Here is a 20,153-nt window from a genome sequence, read left to right as displayed (position 1 = left end):
AAATTTAATCTTTAGGAGATTTCATTCATCAATTTTATTCTCTCCAGAGTGTGCATTTCTGTCTGGTATTTGGCAGTCTCTTTACGCCACAAACTAAGCCTTCTAAGATTGATCCCAGTTGGTGTCTTATGAACTTTATGGTGTTGGGCTTTACTCCCAAGTATCTGATCCACGTGGAGTTGATTTTTGTGTATAGTATGAGATGTGAATCCTGTTTCAGCTTTCTGAAGGTAGCAGTCCAGTTTAGCCAGCATCATTTGTTGAAGAGATTGTCATTTCCCCATTTGATAGATTTTATTTCGTTGTCAAATATCAGGTGATGATAGATAGATAGATAGATAGATAGATAGATAGAGTCCATTTCTGGGTTCTCAATTCTGTTCCATTGGTCTGTGGCCTGTCATTGTACCAGTATCATGATGTTTTGTTTACTACCACTGTGTAGTAAAGTTTTGAGGTCAGGAAGTGCTATGCCTCCCACTTCATTTTTCTTTTTTCAGAAGTGGTTTGCTTTTTCTGGGTCTCTTTCCGCTACAAATAAACTTGACATTTTCTCTTTTGATACCCTTGAAAAATGAATTTGGTAACTGTATTGGGATAGCATTAATCATGTAGATTGCTTTTGGTAGGAATGGCATTGTCATAATATTGAGTCTTCTATCCATGAACAGGGCACATTTCCACATTTATTTAAGTCTTTTATTGTATCTTGCAAAAAATGTTCTGTAGTTTTCTTTGTACAAGTCATTGTGTCTCTAGTTAGGTTCACTCCCAAGTATCTCAATTTGTGGTTGGGTATTATAAATGGTATTGCTTTCTGGTTTCCTTATTGAGTTCTCTTTGTTACTGTAGAGGAATCTCACTGATTTTTAGATATTGATCTTGTGTCCTGCCACTTTACTAAATTGGTCTTCTAGCTCTAACAGAGAACAAACAGGAACAGAGAACAAATAGAACAAACAGGTTTGGTGGGAATCCAGGAAAATATTTTTCTCCGAAGATGAGATTAGACAACTTCTGATCACTGAAAGTGTGTAGTCCATCAAAAGATTACCTACTGAGGCATTGAAAATACCTCTTAAGAAAACACAGGTATAAAAACCTCTCACGTTAAGTGGTTTTGACTTTATAAGCTATTGTTGATGAAAGTGTTGGAGATTCAGCGTTTTGTTTTGATATTTTATATTGTCAGAGTGTAAATATTGTAAATACCATACGTTTTGTACAACCCTGACTATTTTACTTATTTTTGCTTTTTTCTTTCAAAAGATTTAAAGTGATGTTAAATTTCTACATATGGAACAAGTGATCTGAGTTAAACTTTGAAACAAAATAATGAAAAGATTTCTTCAAGGTGGCATATCTACTTGTGAGTAACTGGAAATCATAACTACTAAAAGTTAGACCAGTACTATACTACTGATGTGTGCTTGACCTATATTGATAGCCTCCTAGCAGTGGCATGGTAATACAGTTAATCTGTAATCATCCAAAAATGACTGGAAAAGCACATCAATAGAGAACTGCCTGAAGTGCAGGCTGGACTTAGATGAGGCCGTGGCACCAGGGATATTATAGCTAATGTCAGATAGATTTTAGCTGAAAACAGAGAGTACCAGAGGAATGTCTATCTCTGTTTCATTGACTACACAAAGGCATTTGACTGCTTGGATCACAACAAACCATGGCTGACTTTGAGAAGAATGGGAATCCCGGAATACTTGATTATGCTTATGTGAAACCTATGTTTGGACCAGAAGGAAGTCATCACAACAGAGCACGGAAAAACAGCATGGTTCTAAATTGGGAAGGGTGTGGAGGTAGAATCATCAACAATCTGCGTTATGCAGATGACACAACCCTGCTTGCTGAAACTGAGGAGGACCTGAATTTCATGTTGCAGAAGGTCAAGGACTGCAGCCTTCACTATGGATTGAAGCTCAACATCAAGAAAACAAAGATTCTCATCACTGGGCCAATTAGCACCATCATGATAGATGGTGAAGATATTGAGATTGTTGAGAGCTTCAGTTTGCTTGGCTCCACAATCAACACTCGTGGTACCAGCTGCCTGGAAATTAAAAGATAAATTGCTTTGGGATAGTCAACTGTCAGAGACCTCTCCAAGGTACTGAGGGAGGAATGATGTCATCCTGGAGACTAAGGTGTGCCTTATACAAGCCATAGTCTTTGCCATTACTTGCTATGCATCAGAGAGCTGGACAATGACTAGGGATGATAGAAGGAGATTTGATGCCTTTGAACTGTGGTGATGGAAAAGAGTATTGAATATAACCTGGACTGCTAGGAGAACAAATAAGTTCATTCTGGAGAAGGTGAAGTCAGGCTTCTGAATTCTGAATTCTGAAGATTCGTCTGACATACTTTGGACATGTTGCAAAGTTGGATCAGTCCTTGGAGAGGGATATCATGCTGGGGAGCGTAGAGAGTGCAGGAAAAGAAGACCTTCAATAAGATGGACTGATGCCATCACTGGGGTAATGGGGATAGGTGTGTCAGAGACAATAAGATTGGCTAAGAGATAGGGCAGGGGTTAGGGCTGTTGTACATAGGGTTGCTATGAGTCGTAAGCGACTCGACATCACATAACAACAACAACAATAATATAATGTCCTTATCACTGGAGAAATTAGAAGATTTAAACCATCTCACAGCACTCCCTTTGCCATTTAAAACGTTGCCGCAAATGATGGCTATAGCGAAAAAAAAAAAGTGTTTCTAAGCACGGTCATCAATTTAAAAGTGTGTGGCAATGTGTTATTTGCAAAATCAGTCAAAATTTTTACATGTGCTTTCTGTGTCACATTTGCTTCATGGCCTTTAGTAGGTGATAAACTACAATAAAACATAGAAATATCTCAATTCTTTTGCTTCCTGGTAATGTTTGATAGTATTAGTATTTAGAATTTGGAAGGTTAGCCTTTAAAAATGGTAATAGCCACCAGGGGGATTTTTTGTGGGGGTGGGTGGGGGCACGTTTGTTGGGGTTTTGTTTTGGGGTTTTTTTTCTTTTTTTTTATGTAGGTTCTATTGTAACCACTAGTTTATAAATGAAGACATGAAAGCTTAAGGATATTATATAACTCAACTAAGTCACCCAACCATAGTGACAGTCTCTCATTTTGGTCCTAAGTGTTCTATCTCCAGACTTCACCACTTAACCATGATATATAGTCTGCTTTCTCTCCCTCCCCCACCACACCACATAATATATATTCTTTATCATATATTCTATTTAACATTATACTGGTTGTTTTTATTTAAGCCTCTTGTTTAGAGTCAACAAGACCTTGTGGAGAGCCTTTGTATTTAAAAGTTGATTGTTACTTTATTTTGGAGGAACATTCTTCTAAGTAGTACAACACTCTTCTCTCAATTTGCTGTACTGAAGTAACCTGGGGTTGCTGTGAACCTTGTGCCTTTGGGTTGTCAGATGCCAGAACGTTTACCCATGGTGGACAGTGTTTGGTGAAGTTCCCAGTTTAAAACAGGTTTGGAAGCAGAAGTGTCTTCCACTTCCTAAAGAACATGCCTCTGGAAACTCTATAAACTTTGAGAAATGACTATAGTTGTAAGCTTCAGGTTTTTTGTTCATAGGGTCACAATGAATCATGCTGGACTTGACAGCAATCAACAACAACATTGTAAATAGTATGACTTTCTTGGTTTCCTTCACTGAGTTCTCTTTGTTACGGTAGAGGAATCCCACTGATTTTTAGATATTGATCTTGTATTCTGTTACTTAACTAAATTGATCTTTTAGCTCTACCAGTTTTTTTGTTAAGACCTTGGGGTTTTCTGTGTATACTATCATATCATCTGAATATAGAAGCAGTTTAACTATCCCTTTCCTGGTCTGGATGCCTTTTATTTCCTTCTCTTTTTGTATGGCTTTAGCAAGTACTTCCAATACAATATTGGATAGAAGTATGTCAACACTTTAAATAGACTTATCTACTGTAGGACTTCTTTCGGTATTTATTATGTTACTTTCAAAGAATCCTGTTTTTGCATAAGGGTTAATATGCCACTGATCCAATGTACACATTTAGGACTACACTCTTACTAACGTTGTATTCTAACAATACCTCTGAACCCATATCTGTCTTCCTCAAGAGAACTGAAAGTGGTTTGGCAAGTATAAATTTATTAGTTTCGCCTACATTCTAATTTAAAATTTGTGACTGTTGCTGCCATGAGATTACTTCTTTCAAGCTGCTTCATTACAAGTACCCAAGAGTTTGATATTAGTGAGTAAATGTCTGAACATCAGCTGAATTATGTGGAATTACTTGGATATGGGATCAGTCTATAAACAAAATAAGACATACACCTGTTACTGTCATTCATTTGAATGATCACCATTTATAAATTTACATACCATGAAAAGTTTTATTAATTTTCATATGGTGTGAAAATTGAAAGAAAAACTTCAAATTAATTACTCTTTGTAAAAAGCAAACCAAAGCTATTGAAATTTATTACAGACAGGCAGAGAATTTATTCACATGCCTTAAAGCATCTAGAAAGGCAGTCATGAAATATGAGTTAGGAAAACCAGCTCATGCCTTAACATGTCCTCAAGATGTGAGTCAAATTAACTGGCTGTAATAGCAATCCCAGCTCTTAAAAGTTTGGTATTAAGCCCTTCTTCTTTGTTGAGCCTTTATAGAATCTCAAAGCTCAACTTGACCTAACAACATGATAGATACATTTTCTGGGTTCACATGGTATTTTCTGCCAGGATCTACATGATTTGTTGACTTTTAGAACAGAACTTGAATAATTTTCTGATATTCCTCACTAGTTTCCTTTCACATCTCTTGAGTAGACAACTGTTGAACCAAAAATCCATCCAGTGATGGTGAGGAAAACCCCTGAGAACTTTTATTTTTTCCTGGTTTGTGTTGTATCATTGAATCAGAACTGACTCATGTCTGACCGTCCAGCAGTTTTCAGAGGTGGTAAATCACACAGGAGAATGCCTATGTTTCTCTTGCAGAGCAGCTGGTGGATTTGAATCCTGTGACTTCAGCACAACTGCTTACCACTGAGCCACCAGAGCTCCCTTTCTCTTGGTATCATTATGCTAGTTCACACTGAAATAAGCAGATTAGTATGTAGAAAGGTAACAGTCCCTCAATATTCACTTTTTTTTTTCTTTTCTTCTGGGCTTCAAGTTCTTTGCTGCATACATTTAAATGCAAACCTTTTCTCTATAGTGTGTTTACTGGGTTATGGGGGTGTGGAAGTGGTTTCCCCTAGAATCTTGCTTACATTTGCATGTGAAAAGAAAGAAATGCTTTTGAAGTAATTAGTCATTGGAAATTCCACACCATGTGAAAAAATTTTGCTTTTGGATATTCATGGGGAGAAAAATCTATATGAACAATGAATACAGTATTGACATGTTACAGGGAGGTTTAGAGAACATAACACATAATGTTGGATTTCATCCAAACAGTGCTAAAAAAATTATCACTTTCTTACAAATAAAGGCTACACTGCATAAGAGCCCAAAGCTATGTTTTCACAACTTAAATTTCTTACTTTAATCCTATGACTTTAAAAAGCCCTTTCTTTTTGATCTGATCTTTACATGCCATATTGAAGAAATTCATTATCAATATGTATTGATTTGATCACTAATTGCATTAATTTTGCCTTAGAAATTAGAAATGCTCTAATGAGAATGTGAAGTCACTTCAAGATAGTACATTATGGATAAGCTAATTTATCTGTACTCTGTGCATCAGATTATTTCATTAGGAGCCATCAATTACCATACAAACTGATGAGATAAATTGCTTTTTTTACTGAGCAGATTGACATTTATGAATTCTTAAATAAATTTCAAGAGTTTAAGTTATTGTGTACTATGACCATATTTAATATAAAATAGCTCAAATGTTAACGGATTATCTGCATAAACCCTTAGTCCAATCTTTCCTATTATGTTTTGAATATTTCAAAGAATCACTGTTTTACTTTTTAAAATATTTGCTCCCATTATATTTAATGTCTTAAAGAAGAATTAAAGTGATTATTTCTATTCAACTGCTCCGTATCATTGTGTAGCAATTAGTGCAATTAAAGCAAGAAAGCAAGATATATGATGACATTAAAAATTTATAAAACCATATTGTTGTTTTATACCATCAAGTTGAAACAAACCCATAGCTTCCACAGTGAATTGTATGGGAGAACATTGCACAACTATCTCCTGTGGAGGAGCTGTTGGATTCAAACCATGTGCCTTTGAGTTGGCAGCTCGACTCCTTATTAGGAGGCCACCAGAGCTCCCTGTAAAATCATATGAATATAAAATAGTCAAGCTGATTTTTGCAGGTGCTGCTCCCAAAACCAAGAAACCATAGGGGCTTTTAGAATTCCATGAGTACATTTTTATTTACTGTTTATGGCAACCTGCCTGTTCAGCTGAATGCAAGATCCCAAAAGAAGCTCCCTGTGCTCTGAGATTCTACTTAATTTGGGCAACAGGAAGTGATGGGAATCAGGTGGTTACCACGAAAAATGAGAGAAATGAAGTCAGAGACAAGAGTGAAGGTAAATTTAAGCTGGTGCTTAATTAACGGAAAATCAGACATTATATGTATTATAATTAATGAGATGGAACAAAATATGTATGTTATGAATTGGAAAAAAAATCCCAACTTTATGCTTTGTAAACTTTCACTCAAATCATGTACACAAAGAACCTCAATATCTAGAATTCTGGGGTATCTTGAAAAATCAATGGCTCCAAATAAAAGACCTTGTGGTATTTTGCAAATATTTTTTAATGTTTATAAGGCTCTCAAATTTTCATTTATTCACCTTGAAGAAAATAATATTGCTAACACTAACAGATATTTCCTGTGACCCCACAAAGTTTTGAAGTGATAGTTATAATTAAGATACTGCTACTCACTTTATTTAGTAATAAAATAGTGAATACATAGCTTTAGCACCTACTTCTCACAATTACCATTATTATTGTACATTTCTAAATATTTTTAAATCTCATAAAATAGTTTAAAGGTTGGATTTAGTCCTTCATGATCTTAACAGCGTTTTAAGATCCTATGACATGACACCCAAAGATTAGTGAATGTGAATTTATCACATGTTCCTAGATAAAGGGTGTTTCACAAGAAAAGAATTTATGAGAGCTTTGAAGGCATTCCTAGAGGTCAGCTAAATTCTACAGAAGGTAAATATACGTATACTTTCCCATTACTTATTCTCTAGAACTAATTGGGAAAGTAAAATTTGATGTATTTGTCAATATTTCACCACAAAGAAATTAAAATAGGAAAGCAATAAGCATACAGGTTTTTTATACATACAGCTGAGTATGTATAAGGCAAGCAAATAGTGACCTCATATAGACACAGCTGAAGGCACTTAATTAGTGACAATTACAGCATTGTTCTAAGCTTGCTGTAGTCTTGCTCATTCTCTTTAGATAAACTCATTTAAGTAAATACAATGTCAAGAAAATGGGCAAGCCCTTTGACTTGCTAGAGAACCATGAAAGTGGTGGATTCTTCTTTCAACCGGAACAGTTTCATTCAACTGGATTTATTAAAAGGAGTTAGATGTAATATTTATAAAATTTTCATATAGCCTGTAGCTCACATTTTCCCCTATCAATTATTTAGTGTTAAGTATTCAGTAAATAGTCTTTTTCTTTTTTGTGTGTGGTAGTTTGGTTTTTTAATTGTGATTTTTAACAAAAGTTTACAGAAAAGTTGAATTTTCATTCATTCATTGTTGAATATTTTCCTCCTAACCCCAGGTCACTTTTTTTTCATTGTTGTGTTTCCTCCCTCACTCCCTCCTCTTCCACCATCCTCTTTCCTACCTACCTCTTATTCTGGACTATTGTCATACAGTTTATGTCTAATCATATATTACTTTTAAACAGTTCTTTCCTTCATCTGTTCCAATGCAGTATTCATTACTTATCCCCTCTTTTCTCTAGTCTTTTAAAAAAACTATACTAATGATTCAAATATTACATTTATAGTGCTATCTATACATATATTTTGAGAAATAGTTTCCAACTCAAAGATGTATATTCATCTATAAAAGAATACACAATTTGGATGTTTTGCTTACTGAAGACTTTAAGGGTATTATCCCAGGGATGTGCTGAGATAATTCAGAGGAATGCAAATTGTTATTGTTGTTGCTATTATTCTTCTTGTCAGAACCTACTCATGGCTGACTCTCCAGCAGGTTTTCAGGGGCTGTAAAGGGCAAAGGAGGAGATTCCCATCTTTCTCCTGCAGAGCCACCAAAGAAAATGGAACGGAGAAGTGGAGGAGAGAGAAGTTGTAAATAATGCACATGGATTCTGACGGGTGCGTGGGTTGTATATCCTGACTTGCTCTACAGAAGGAGCCTTTGTAAGAGGAATCTACTTTTATTTGGAGTGAAATCATTGGAGGTGGGAGAGTAGATCTGTTAATATTATTAGTACACTTGAATGTCTTCCTTCCCTAAACTCTTGTTAAGCTGCTTCTATTTAACATATTTCTCCAGCATCAAACTAACATCATGTTGGGAAAAGTAGGTAAGTGAAATATAGGAAGACTTTCAATGAGATGGGTTGCAACAATGGGTTTGCAATAGTGAGAATGGGCCAGAATAGGGCAGGGTTCTGATCTGTTGTTCATAGGTCTCTATGAGTGGTAGTTGACTAGCTGGATGTAACAACAACCACCTTTCTGTTAGCAGTGCAGTATACCTACCTCATTGTACCACTATTATTCCTCCTTTAGCTTCTTGTTGTTGTTGTTGTTGCTGTCATGTGGCATCGAGTCGCCTGTGACTCATAGCAACCCTATGTACAATAGTTTTGAATCCTGCCCTATCATGAGCAAGTGTCTCTCCAACACACTTAATGCCTTTGCCCCAGTTATCATGTCAATCCACCTCATCCAGGGTCTTTCTCTCCTGCACTATCTCTCCACCCTTCCAAGAATGATGTCCTTCTCCAAGGACTGGTCTCTCCTGGCCATATGCCCAAAGTATGGAAACGGAGGTTAAAAATCCTTACCTCCAAGGAGAAACTTGGCTTCACCCTCTCTGAGACAGACTTCTTTGTTCTCCTGGCAGTCCATGATAAATTAAATACTCTTCTCCAGCACCACAACTCAAAGGCATCAATGCCATTTCTTCTGTCATCCTTAGTCATTGTCCAGCTCTCTGATGCATAACATATAATTGTGAAGAGCAGGACATGGATCAGGCACCCCTTAGTCTCTAGACTGACATCATTGCTTTTCAGCACTCTGGAGAAATTCTTGGCTGCTGACTTCTCCAATGCAGTTCATCTTTTGATTTCCTGACTGCTGGTGTTAAGGGTATTAATTGTGGATCCGAGAAAGCTGCAATTGCTAACAACCTCAATCTCTTCTCCATCTATTATGGTGCAGCCAATTGGCCCAGTGGTGAGAATCTCTGTCTTCTTGATGTTGAGCTTCAATCCATATTGAAGACTATAGTCCTTGACATTTTGCAGCAAGTGCTTCAGGTCCTCCTCAGGTGCAACAAGCAAGTTTATGTCATCTGCATAACATAGATTGTTGGTAAATCTTCCTCCAATCCTGATTTCACACTCCTCCTCATAAAGTTTAGCCTCCCAAATGATCTGTTCCACATAATAGCTTAAATGGTGGCAAACCCTAAGCCTGGATGCTTTTTAACTGTTGGCAGCTCTTCAAAAAATTGTGAGTTTTCATACACTGTCCACCACCAGTAGAGGGAGCAAAAGTGCATAACAAGCAAGGTTAGTGAACTATGAAATAACTTTAAATTCTATTTTACTAACATTAAGTTGATTAGATGTGTCTAGATGAAGAAATGTGACGCATATTCACCTGTTTTCTGTTAGTGGTCTTCATTGTCGCTGCTGAATTTGTGTTTTATTATTTTTTTTCCATGAAGTCAAAATATAAAATCTCTAGAAAGGAAGAGGTATTTATTGCATAAAATCAACTCATGGCCCTTGAGTCCTAACTGACTGACAGCAGACCTTCTGTTGAACTTCTGAGCCTGTGGACAGCAAGAAAGGAGACTGACCATCTTTTTTCCTAGTAGCTGCTGATGGTTTCAAACCTCAAAGAAGCATGTGTTTCATTAACTATGTTAAGGGACTTGACAGTGTGGATCACAATGAATTATGGCTAACACCGAGAAGAATAGGAATTCCAGAACACCTAATTGTGCAAAACCTATACTTGGACGAGGAAGCAGTCATCAGAACAGAATAAGGAAACAGTGCATGGTTCAAAACAGGAAAGGAGTGTCAGGGATGTGTCTTGTCTCCATACCTTTTTAATCTATATATGGAACAGATCATTTGGGAGGCTGGGATTTACAAGGAGAAATGTGGCATCAGGATTGGAGGAAGATTCATCCAACAACCTGTATTAAGCAGATGTATTCATCAACAACTTGTGTAGAGCATATGACAAAACCTTCCTTGATGAAACTGAGGAGGAACTGACGAGTTTGTTGCAGAAGGTCAAGGACTATAGTCTTCAGTAAGGACTGAACATCCAATATGGACTTTTAACATCAAAAAGACAAAGATTCTCACCACTGGGCCAATCGGCAGCACCATCATGGATGAAGAAGAGACTGAGATTTTACCAGTTTTAGCTTGCTTAGATCTGTGATCAATACTTTTGGCACCAGTAGTCGGGATATCAAAAGGTGAATAGCACTGGGGAAATCTGCTTTTTTTTTTTTAAATTTAGGTTGTTTATTTTTCATTTCAATGAACATCTACAGAGATTTTGGAATTCCATTCATTCATTGTTGCACCCTTCTCCCCGCACAAACCCCTCCCCTAATGCCCTAAAATATAATACTTTTAGACTATTCTCTCCCCCATAGACTTCAATGCCGTAACATATTTCATCCAGTTTTTCTCAGTCTTACCCCCACCCCAATGCCAGCCTCATTCTACAACAGTGGCACCATATAGCATTTGTCCCTTTGTGACTGAGATACCTCACTCAGCATAATGTCTTTTAAAGACCTCTCTAGCATGCTAAAGAGCAATGATGTAAGTCTGAAGACTAGGTGTGCCTGATCTAAGCTATGGAATTTACAATTACTTGCTATGCATCAGAGAGCTAGCTGGACAATAACTAAGGATGACAGAAGAAGGATTGATGTCTCTTAGTTGTGGTGCTGGAGAAGAGTGCTAAATATTCCATGGACCACCAAGAGAACAACAGATTTTTCCTAGAGAGGGTAAAACCAGGTTGCTCCTTGGAAGCAAGGATTTTGAAGCTCTGTCTCACAAACTTTGGGCATGTTACCAGGAGGGAACAGTCTTTGGAAAAGGACATCATGCTTAGAAGAGAGGAGGGACAACAGAGGAGTGGAAGACCCTAAACGAGATGGATTGATTAGGGTTGTCTGAGGCAGTGAGACTGACTCGGGATAGGACAGAGTTCAGAGCTCTGTAAATAGGGTAAATGTATGTCAATAAATGACTTGAGGGCACATAACAATAATAACAACAATGGACTAGGTCATGAGATCTCCCTATTATAAAGATAAAGATTAAAGAGGAGCTAAAAGACCTCATGCTTGGCAGGGAAAAGGGTTTTGGGGATCAGTGTCCTGGTAGGGAATCAAACTCAGTTTTCTGATTGGTCTCCTAGCTTCACCTCCTGCCCCCAGTCTTTCACATGCAAGCATGCTTTGGGCTAACTGGTAAGAATAATTCTGCCTAGGTTTCTAAAATTCTGGTTAAACTTTTATACAGAAAATCAAATTTAATAGGCTTGTTCTCTGCTGTCCCTAACTCCAATTCTACTGTCTCACTAACCTGCTCCTACAGTCACCCACACCTGCCACTCACCTTGAAAGCAATATGTCCCATTATGCCAGAGGAGGCCCTGATGTTCTGGTAAGGAGCTGCTCTGTCAACCCAAAGGCACATGGTTTAAACCCACCAACTGCTGCACTGGAGAAAGATGGGCAGTCTCCTCCTATGTGATTTACAACCTCGGGAAAACGTGCTGGAAGGTCATCAATGAGTCTGAATACGTTCCTACCCAATGGCGCATAACAACAACAATAAGAGAACAATAGCATGTCAAAGGGAAGAGTCATCTAAATGGCTGGGCAATAATTTTACCACATGACTCCTACCACCTCCACTCTTCTTCATCTCCTATCCCCATTCTACTACAGACCTACTGGTCTCCTAGGCATTCATTTCTCAAATGTGCCTCTAGTGTTCTGTTCTCAAGATTTTTGGTACTGTCTTTTCCCTATACCTAGAGTACTATTCATTTTATTATTCTTCTTTGTTGCCCAATGTCAACTTCATTGCTTCTTTATTGTAAATACAAACCAAGTTGCCCCCATTTTTCTTCTTGCTTTATTTTTAACTACTGTATTATGTGCTTTCCTGTCTATGTTTTCCATATTCTCATAAATGTAATTATTCCTGATAATTTTTCACTGCTATTCAAAGAAGACTATTGAATAAACCATGGGCTGCTAAGAGAATGAACAGGATCGTCCTAGAGAAGGTTAAACCAGAATGCTCCTCAGAAGCAAGGATTCTAAAGCTTCAATGTGCCAATGTGACCTACTTTGTCCATGTCACAAGGAGGGACCAATCCTTGGAGAGGGACATCATGCTTGAGAAGGTGGAAGGACACACAAAAGAGGAAGATCCTGAACGAGATGGATTGATTCAGTGACTGGGATAATGCGGGTAGGTGTATCAGAGACAATGAGATTGGCACTGGATAGAGCAGGGTGTAGGGCTGTTGTATATAGGGTCACTATAAGTTGTAGGCTACTCAATGGCACATAACAACATTCAGAGAATGAGGGAGCTCTGGTGGCCTAGTGGCAACAAACTGAGCTACAATCCCGAAGGCACCAGCTGCTCTGCAAGAGAAGATGGGCAATCTCCTCCCAGGCGAGTAACTGCCTCTGAAAACCTACTGGAGCATCAATTATGGATTGGTTCTGACTCTACAGTACACAGTAACAGCAATAATTCAAAGAACATATAAGTGAGTCAACTTATATGTAAAATTAAAGTTTAATAATATAAGCAAGCTGCCCTTTTTATCTGTCAGTTGGTTATACTGTGGTTGTGCTTGTGCGTTGCTGACATACTGGAAGCTATGTAATTGGTATTTCAAATAGCAAAAGGATTCCTCACAGTGGATAGGTTTTAGTGGAGCTTCTGAATAACACAGAATAGGAAGCAGGACTGTCCACCTACTTCTGAAATATAAGAGGCATTGAAAATCCTGTAATAGCAGCTGAATATTGTCTGATAAAATGCTGGAATATGAGACTTTTAGGTTAGACTCAACTTATTTAATTCCTATCAAGTCAAAACACATTCATAGGTGACCCTCCAGTGAGTTTTAAATAACAATAGGATATAAATAACAATCCTCCCACAGTTCATCTGGTCTTCACTCACTCATGTTCAAGGCCTCAAACCTGTTCCTGAGATCGTTTTGAAATTTAGGTGGGATAGACTCAAGACTATATTTTGGTTGCCGTGGATTTAATTTTCCTTAGCTTCTGCTTGAACTTGCATATAAGTAGTTTTTGGTCTGTTCCATATTCAGCACTTGGCCTAGTTTTCACAGCTGATACTGAGCTTCTCCAGCAATTCTTTCCACAGATGTAATCAATCTGATTCCTATGCATACCATCAGGTGAAATCCATCTGTATAGTCTGTGTTTGTTTCTTATAAAATGTATTTGCAATGAATAAATTATAGACTGTGCAAAATTCTATCATTCTATCTCGAGCTTCCTTTCTGTCACCAAGTCCATGTTTTCCAACTACTTATCCTTCTTCTCTGTTCCTAACTTTTTCATTCCAGTTACCCATCACTATTAAGGCATCTTGATTGCATGTTTTATCAATCTCTGACTGCAAAAATTGGTAGAAGTATTCTATTTCCTTCTCCTTGGCTCTGGTTTTTGGTGCTTATATCTGAATGATAGTGGTATTCACTGTACCTCCTTTTATGCATATGGATATTATTCTGTCCACTCACTACTGTATTTCAAGATAAATCTAGAAATTACTTTTTTAACTATAAAAGCAACCCCAGTTTTCCTCACCTTTTCTCTAGAATAGTAAATCATGTGATCATCTGAGTCAAAATGCCCCATGCAGTCCATCTCATCTCACCAATACCTAGTATGTCAATATGTATACATTCCATTTCTTTCTTAACAATATTTAATTTTCCTACATTTATGGTTCTCACATTCCATGTTCCAGTCACTAGTGTCTGGTTACAACTGTTTCTCCTCCTTTCTTTTTCCATACATGAGGGCTTCACCTCAGTTGCCATATCTACTAGTCTAAGTGTGCTCTATTGTACACAGGGTTTTCAAAGGCCTGCGATTTTGGGAGTGGGTGGCCAATACTTCTTCCTAGTCTGTCTTCATTTGGATGCTTAGGTTTAGAACAATATCTGACAGACAAGCGTTTTACAGAAAAGAGCAAATGAGAGCTATTTCCCAATTGTAGAAATAACCAATAGACTCAGTGTTGTCCGCATCCTTGGTATGTGTGTCTTGATTCATCCATTTCCTTGCTCCACCAGAATTCACTTCTACTCCCACTGATTCCATTCAACACTTATCTCCCTCTATCTAGCCCTTGATATGATGCTTATCATCATGCTTATGTGAAACCTATACCTGGACCAGGAGGCAGTCATCAGAACAGAGCAGGGAAACACTGCATCGTTCAAAATTAGTAAGGGTGTATGCCACTGATGTGTTCTGTCTCCACATCTTTTCAACCTATATGGAGAACAGATTATCGGGAGGCTGGGCTGTATGAGAAGTGTGGCATCAGGATTGGAAGAAGACGCATCAATAATTTGTATTATGCAGATGACACAACCCTGCTTGCTGAAACTGAGGAGGACCTGAAGTTCTTTGCTGCAGAAGGTCAAGGACTGCAGCCTTTACTATGGATTGAAGTGCAACATCAAGGAAACAAAGACTCTCACCCCTGGGCTGATTGGAAGCATCATGATAGATGGTAAAAAGTTGAGATTGTTAGCAACTTTAATTTGCTTGGTTCCATACAGGCCTTAGTCTTTAAAATTACTTGCTATGCATCAGAGAGCTGGACAATGCCTAGTGATGATAGGAGAATTGATCCCTTTGAGCTGTGGTTTTGGAGAAGAGTATTGAATATATCATAGATTGCTGAAAGAACAAACAGGTTCATCCTAGAGGGGGTGAGACCAGGCTGCTCCTTGGAGACAAGGATTCTGAAGCTTAGTCTGACATACTTTGGACATGTTGCCAGAAGGGACCAGTCCTTGGAGAGGGACATCATGCTTTGAGGGTGGAAGGACAGTGCAGGAGAGGAAGACCCTTGATGTATTGATTCAGTGGCTAGGGTATTAGGCGTAGGTGTATCAGAGACAATAACATTGGCATGGGTTAAAGCAGGGTTTAGGGCTGCTGTACATAGCACCACTATGAGTCACAGGAGACTGGATAGAGCATAACAACAACAACAACAACAACATAAATAACAAAGGAAGAGACAGACCAGCTTTGTTCCACAGAGTTGCTCATAGATTTGAACTACCAGAGAGGCACCTTCCCCGAGTTAACAGGGAAACTCACTGTGGATTAAGCCTTAGATTTGAAGACGCTCAAAATATGACTGGTCAGATGCAATGAAGGACCTTCACTTGCTAATGAGGCACAACTCAAAGTGAAGGGAAACAGTGGCAGATATCTATTAATAGTGTATAAAATATTTAAAACCTGGACTGTGTGCATTGAAAAAAATAGGCAGTTGTTAAAAATTAAATGAAACACATAAAGGTCAAATCCTAAGGAACAGAGAGCTAAAATAGACTGATACTGGAAATTTTTGATCAGACTGTTATGTGGTCTGCTATGTCAGAAATGAAAAACTGAAGAGGAATGACATCACATTATTTTCCAATAAGGACATTTGAAGTCTCTTCTGATATACCAGTGCTATCAGTACTAGGATAACATTTATACACATGCAAGGAAGACATGCTAATAAAATTATTATTCAGATTTATACACCAACCAAAGAGAAAGAAACTGAAGATTTTCAACTTCTGAGTCTGAAATAGATTAAATATACAATCAAGATGTATTAATAATACAATACTACATGACAATTAAAAAGCAAAAGTTGAAAAAAATAAATAAAGGAGGGGTTTGAAAAGTTGGAAACCAAGAAGGACTGGTGTTTGAAAACCTATGACCTGACAGATGTTGTCTTGAAATTGCCAGATAGGCTTTAGTGTGACCAATGACTTATTCACAGCAAACATCTTTCTTTAAAAACATAAAGAGTGATTATACACAGATATCTCTTCAGATGAAATACAGGAAAATAAAAAAGACTATATCTGTGGAAAAAGTTGTCAGGAAATTTCACTCTCATCATTTAGTGCAAGACCGGGAAATGATTATGGAACATACTCATATAAAAGTTCAAGTTGAAGTTGAAGAAACTTAAAACAAGTTCATAAGAGCTAGAACATGGCCTTCAGTATATACAACCTGAATTTAGGAACTATTTTGAGAATAGTTTTGATACAATAATTACTAATTACTTGAGAAACCAACTAGTTGTCGAATGACATTCAGAGCATTATGAAGAAAGCAAAAGGTCATTAAAAAGATAAGATGGGGAAAAGGATAAGACAAGAAGGAAATAAAAAGTAAAAATGGATGCCATAGAGATTCTGAAAATTGCTGTAGAATATAAAGGAAGGAAGGAAGGAAGGAAGGAAGGAAGGAAGGAAGGAAGGAAGGAAGGAAGGAAGGAAGGAAGGCAAGCCAGCCAAATGGAAGGCAACTTTATAGGGTAACTCACTTGTCTGGTCTCAAGAAGTTGTGCTGCAATCCCGAAAGCACATAGTTTGAATTCATCAGCTGCTCTGTGGGAGAAGGATGGGCTTCTATGTGATTAACTGCGTCTGAGAACCTACCAAAGGGTCATCTATGGGTAAGTTCTGACTCCAAGGTACACAATAATAACAGTATCAACTCTGGACAAAAAGGAGCTCTGGTAGGCTAATGGTAAGAAACTGCACTGCAATTACGAAAGCATAGAGTTTGAACCTACCAGCTGCTCCACAGAGAAGGATGGTCAATCTCCTCTCTTGTGATTTACTGCCTCTGAAGACATCGTACTTGGAAAAGTCAGAAAGGAGAGGAAGACTGTCAATGAGATAGGTTGATGTAGTGTTTGTGTCAGTAAACTCAAATGCTTTGGGATGATAAGGGTGGCATAGCATAAGACAGGGTTCAGATTTATTGTTAATATGGTTACTATGAATCATATTCAACTTGAGGACACTTAACGACAAAAGACAAAGTACAAAATGACAAAGGAAACACTAAAATAAAATAGAAGGAATCCACAGTCATTGTATCAAAAACAATGAATAAATATGTCACTTGAGGAAGTAACATATAATTAAGAAACAAAAATGCTTTAAGAGAAATTTTATGTTGCCCTAAAGGCATCAACTGGGGTATTTTAATAAATTAATGACGCTATGAGTTGCAAATGACTCGACTAACAACACAAAACAATGTAGTGCTAGCAACGATGTTAGTTTAGAGGCTAAAGTGCACCTTATCCAGACCATGGTCTTCACAATTGCTTGTTATCCATCAGAAAGCTGGACAGTAACTAAGAATTATAGAAGAAGAATTAATGCCTTTGAGTTCTGGTGCTGGAGAAGAGTATTATACCATGGACTGCTAGGAGAACAAATGGATTTGTCCTTTAGAAGGGGAAACCAGACTACTCCTTGAAGGCAAGAATTTTGAAGCTGTCTGACATACTTTGGACATGTTGGTTGGGAAGGACCAGTCTTCAGAGAATGACATTATGCTTGGGAAGGGTGGAGGGAGAGTATAAGAGACAAAGACCCTGCATAAGATAGGTTGACTCAGTGACTGGTAATTGGGGTAGGTGTGTCAGAGACAATGAGGTTGGCTCAAGATAGAACAGGGCTTGGAGCTGTTGTACATAGGGTTACTATGAGTGGCAAGTGACTCAACAGCACATAACAACAACAGTTCTAGGTATGTTTGTTTTTCTATGACAAGAAATTTGAAAGAACTATTTGGCTGAGTAAATAAGAGATCCATATTTGTAACCATGCCAAAAAAAGTCATCCAACAGGATGAGCAATTTATAGAAGAATATCATTAATTTCAGAAAAAAGGTAAAATGGTGCTGAAGACAACAACAACAAAAACTAGAGCAGTGCATCAGTAGAAAACTGTCAGAAATTAAGCTGGAATCAGAAAAGGGTATTATATGAGAGATACCATTGTTTATGTCAGATGGTTTTATTTGAAAACAGAACATACTACAAGGATGTTTACTTGTGTCAATTGACTCTAATATGACATTCAGCTCTGTGGATAATAAAAAACTATGGATAACATTGTTAAGAATGAAGGTTCCAAAACAATTATGTTCATTCTAAACCTGCACAAGAAGAAGAAGCAATCTCAAGAGAATAAGGAGATACTACATGGTTGAAAATCAAGAAAGGTATGCATCAGAGTTGTAATCTGTACCATATAGTGAGCAAATAATCCAAGTATTTGGACTATATCAAGAATATGGTATTAGGTAAATTAGCTAAAACTAATTATCAATCTGAATTATGTAGATAATACAGTCTTGATTGCTGGAAGCAAAAAGAATTTGAAGTTCTAACTGATGGAAATCAAAGACACAGATTTCAGCACAGATTATATCTCAAGATAAATGAAACAAAAATCTTCACAATTGGACCAATTGGTAACATCATGATAAATGGAGAAAAGATTCAAATTGTCAAGGGTTTCATTTTACTTAGATCCACAAGCAATACTGATTCACATAATAGCAGTCAGTAGTCACAATATCAAATGCTATATTGTTGTTGTCGATTGCTGTCGAGTTGAGCATGAGTCATAGCAACCCTATGAACAAAAGGCCTGAAACCTTTCTATAAGTATCATTATTTATCAAAGTTCATTGAGTTTCCAGAGGCATGCTGTTTAGGAAGTGGATGACACTCTTGCTTCCAAAATGTTATATTACAGGGGGGGAAAGGACCTCTTGAAAATGCTAAAGAGCAAAAAATTCACTTTACAGACTATGGCATGATTTACCCAAGCCATGGTATTTTTCAAAGGCGCCTTATGATTGTGAATGTTATACAATTAATAAGAAAGACTAAAGAAGGATCGATGTTTTTGAATTGTGGTATTAGCAAGGAATACTGACTATACCATAGACTGCCAAAAGAACAAACACATCTGTCTTGAAGTGAATGAAGTGGATATTGAGATAGGGAGTGTGAGACTTTGTCTCACATATTTAAGACATGTTATCAGGAGGGGCTAGCTATAGAAAAAGTCATCATGTTTGGAAAAGTAGTGATTCTATGAAATAAGGAAAGACCCTGATGAAATGAACTGGCACAGTAATAAGAATAATGGGTACAACAAGAGTTGAAAATGGAGTGGAGCTGCAGAATTTGATTCTTTCGTATGTAGAGTAGCTAGGATTTAGAACTGGCTTAAAGGCACCTAACAACAATATAAACAACGTTCCTAATTCCTAAGAAAGAAAAGCACATTTTCTTTATTGAAGGTCAAATTATAAGTATGTTGCAGTTTCTTCAACTTTAACTAAAAATAGCCTATACCTAGGCCAAGAAGCAGTCATTTGAACAGAGCAAGGAAACACTGCACGGTTCAAAATCAAGAAAAGAGTGCATCAAAGATGTGTTCTTTCGCCATATTGTTTCACTCTATGTACAGGGCAGATCATTCAGGGGCCTGGACTTTATATGGTATCAGCATTTGAGGAAGACTCATCAATAACCTATGTTACGCATACAACCTTGCTTGCCAAAATGGTGGAGGACTTTAAGTATTTGCTGCAGAATGTCAGACTGTAGACTCTGATATGGATTGCATCTCAACATCAAGAAAACAAAGATTTATACCACAGGGCCAACTGGTATCATGATAGAAAAGGAGGAGATTAAGACAGTAAACAATTTCATCTT

The sequence above is a fragment of the Elephantulus edwardii genome, unplaced genomic scaffold (genome assembly GCF_000299155.1).
Source record: "Elephantulus edwardii isolate Elephantulus edwardi_28Jun2011 unplaced genomic scaffold, EleEdw1.0 scaffold00013, whole genome shotgun sequence".
Taxonomy (NCBI): Eukaryota; Metazoa; Chordata; class Mammalia; order Macroscelidea; family Macroscelididae; genus Elephantulus; species Elephantulus edwardii.
Note: the sequence above shows the minus strand (reverse complement) of the source record.